The sequence below is a fragment of the Gavialis gangeticus genome, unplaced genomic scaffold (genome assembly GCF_001723915.1).
Source record: "Gavialis gangeticus isolate Ggan-Ray unplaced genomic scaffold, GavGan_comp1, whole genome shotgun sequence".
NCBI lineage: Eukaryota > Metazoa > Chordata > Crocodylia > Gavialidae > Gavialis > Gavialis gangeticus.
In genome coordinates this window covers 35,911,839-35,915,220 of record NW_017729004.1, presented here as the reverse complement: position 1 = coordinate 35,915,220, position 3,382 = coordinate 35,911,839, and the positions used below count along the sequence as shown (strand labels likewise).

General features: G+C 40.7%; 1 long non-coding RNA gene across 1 annotated transcript in view; it reads left to right on the top strand.

Moving 5' to 3' along the window:
- Positions 1-3,382, top strand: part of LOC109291289 — a 395,467-nt gene that overhangs the window by 254,898 nt on the left and 137,187 nt on the right. The window lies entirely within an intron of this gene.

The window sequence follows — 3,382 nt, the reverse complement described above, 5'->3', positions numbered from 1 at the left end:
ATTTGTTTGTTCCGCAATGAAAGGGAAAAACATATTCTATCCTATAAGTAGATTATCGGTAAAATATATTTTGTTAATATTAATAGACTAATGAGTTGTTTTAAAAAGTCCCCAAATCCCTGTGGTAGGTATTAGCCTTTGGTTTCCAGTTACTCAAGCTTTTTACAAGTCTTACAGATCTCATAAACTTTGAATGTTGTAGTAAAAATATTTATAGGGTAAGTCAAAGAAAAACATAAAACTGTGTTTGAGGAGAACTTTTGACATGAGTATAACTATTTATCCCCACTTATGTGTTTTTATTATTAAAAAAAGCTGGATGGTGTGACCCCACTAAAAATGATAGCTATTTAAACAGAAGGGTTGGAGAGCATTTAGTGTTAGCATTTCCTTTGCTAAATTATTAATATTTACCAAGGGAAATCCTTAAATGTTTTTAATTGAAAAAGACAGCCAAGTGACTACAGTGGTATCTCGGAGTATTTGTGGAGTTACTGCAAAACAGCGATTGGTGTAGATGGCAGCCCAGGTGCCCCATTGGGCTGTTTCCCTCAGCTGCAACTCAGAGTAGGGTTGGGCCTGGTTATCAGTAAGGGCCAAATCCAGAAAGGGATTGGGATGTCTAATTGCCATTTTGGGTGCCTAAGTCTAACATTTTGGCACCATTGAGATTCTCAGAATTTCAAGTGTCAGGCTTAAGTCCCTACCTGCGTTTCTGTTGATGTGCGTATGCACAGCTACCCCATTCCCGAGGTGCCTGAACTGGTTGGAGTTCTGGCCATGCCTAATGTAATGCCTGGTTGTTTTTTCAAATTGATGCTTCCCTGCCTATCTTGACTGCAGGGCCTGATCTAGAAAACATACCTGAAGCATGTTTTATGGTTCAGGCCTCACCCAAAGGACAGCTTATGTCAAGACTTGTGGGGTAGGCTGGCTTTATCTGTCTCCATTACACCAATCTAGAAAATGGAGATCCGTCTGGCAGTCGTTTGGGAGGCAAGAGATCCGTTTTTAACTCCCACCTTTCCAAAGACTTCAAGCAGAAGCTTAAACCCAGTTCTTCCACATTTTAGGAGAGACCTTAACTACCAGGCTGTTGGGTACTTGGAGCGAATCTCTTCCATTGCAGCTTGTTCCACTGCAGAGTTCCCATTTAAGCTCCAAAAAAAGGAGTCGGCTTTTTTAAAGCTCTAGTGAAGATCTGACCATAAGTGCCCCAGTGCTAGTATGTATTAAATATTTGTGGAAATTCAGCCTTTACTTAGCTTCCTAAATGGAAGCCAAGTTGTTTTGGGTGCCAAGCTTTAGAGCTGATCAGGTATTTTTTTGTTAGTAGGATTCTGAGAGAATGTTCTTACAAAATATTTTATTTTACTAAGAAAATTCCACTTTCTGTTTAAAAGAAATGCTGATTTTTTTCTGTAGTAAAATTCAAAAAGGTCATTTGGCTGCCTTCCTGGAAGGCTCCTGTCACACAGGCATGAAGCAAAGTTGACAGCTACCTTTGAAGCAAGCAGGAACGAAGAACCAGAAACCATTTTTCCCCCCTGGATCTTCCAAAATAGAATTCCTCTGGGAATCCTCAACTGTGGGCTTGACCTTATCCATTTTCTGGCCAGTTGTACTGATGTTTTGTTAAACTAACTCAGAGGTCTTGAAAATGTGGCCCATAGTGTAGGCTGGCTTTTGTTCATGCTCCCCACACAGCTCTATCAACGTAATTTGCTTGACATCACTTTAAGTGTGGTGAGCTGAGTGGCCTTACAGTAGTATTTGGCACTGCTGGTCTGACAAGGTTAACATACACCTGGAGCTTTTTATTGTTATTATAAAATGGTGGCTCAGTTAGCATGCTGTCCACCATGTTTAGACAGAAAATAGCTATAGGTTTCAAAGTTACATGCTGCAAAATGAATATCTGGTGTCACATGTTCAATATCAAGTCAATCTTAGTTTTAAGAATGCTCTTTTATGAGACTGATCAAGAAATTGCCTCTATCCCATTCGTTTCTTTACTATAGACAGTGCACCATGACTTCTTCGTAAGATACTTTGGGAAACAATACAGAAACAATTTCATGAGCATGCTCACTTCTTTTGCAAACTACAAATTGCAACATAAAACCACCAAATAATCTTCAAGATTATGTGAGATTTATAGCTTTAAGCCGTTAAATCAGGTAACAATTTTTAAGGAACATCAGGAAAAAATATGTTTTAATGCTGTCATTTTACTTTTCTGCTTTCTTTGTATGATCCTGTTTTTAATCAGCTCCTGTAGTGAGAGCCATGGATAAATACCACTTTCACATGTGCACACAAGTTCTGAACTTTGAATGAATGCATTATGTTAATACATATTAAGCTATTTACTTACTTAGTCTGTCTCTGGTCATAGCCAATAAATCCATAAACCCAGGCACTGCTGATTCTACAATGTGTATACAAGTATATATAGTACACAAGAAGAAACTGCAAATTTGTTAGCTCATATGACAAGCCTCAGTTTTAAAAATGCATCTTCACACTTTGCAAAGTTGCACCTACAAAAGGAGTTGTTTACTTTTTTTTAGTATAGTTTTATATTCATAGATTCATAGATGCTCGGGTCGGAAGGGACCTCAACAGATCGAGTCCGACCCCCTGCCTAGGCAGGAAAGAGTGCTGGGGTCAGATGACCCCAGCCAGATGCCCATCCAGCCTTCTCTGAAAGACCCCCAAGGTAGGGGAGAGCACCACTTCCGTTGGAAGCCCATTCCAAATTTTGGCCACCCTTACTGTGAAGAAGTTTTTCCTGATAGCTAGCCTAAATCTGCTCTCTGTCAATTTGTGACCATTGTTCCTTGTTACCCCAAGAGGTGCACTGGTAAACACAGCATCTCCGATCCCTTGCTGTGTCCCCCTAATGAATTTGTAGGCAGCCACAAGATCACCTCTCAGTCTTCTCTTGTGGAGGCTGAAGAGGTCCAGGTCCCTCAGTCTCTCTTCATAGGGCTTGTCCTGTAAGCTCCTAACCATACAAGTGGCCCTCCTCTGGACCTTTTCAAGTCTATCAACATCCTTCTTGAAGTACGGCACCCAAAACTGGATGCACTACTCCAACTGTGGTCTGACCAATGCCACATAGAGGAGAAGTATCACCTCCTTGGATCTATTTGTCATGCATCTGCTGATGCACAATAAAGTGCGGTTAGCTTTGCTGATGATTTCGTCATGCTGATGACTCATGTTCATCATAGAGTCTACTGAGACTCTGGGATCCCTTTCTGCTTCTGTGCTGCTGAGAGGGTTACTTCCCAGCCAGTAGATGTGCTGGATATTTTTGCACCCCAAGTGCAGCACTCTGTACTTGTCCTTGTTGTACTGCATTCTGTTATGTACT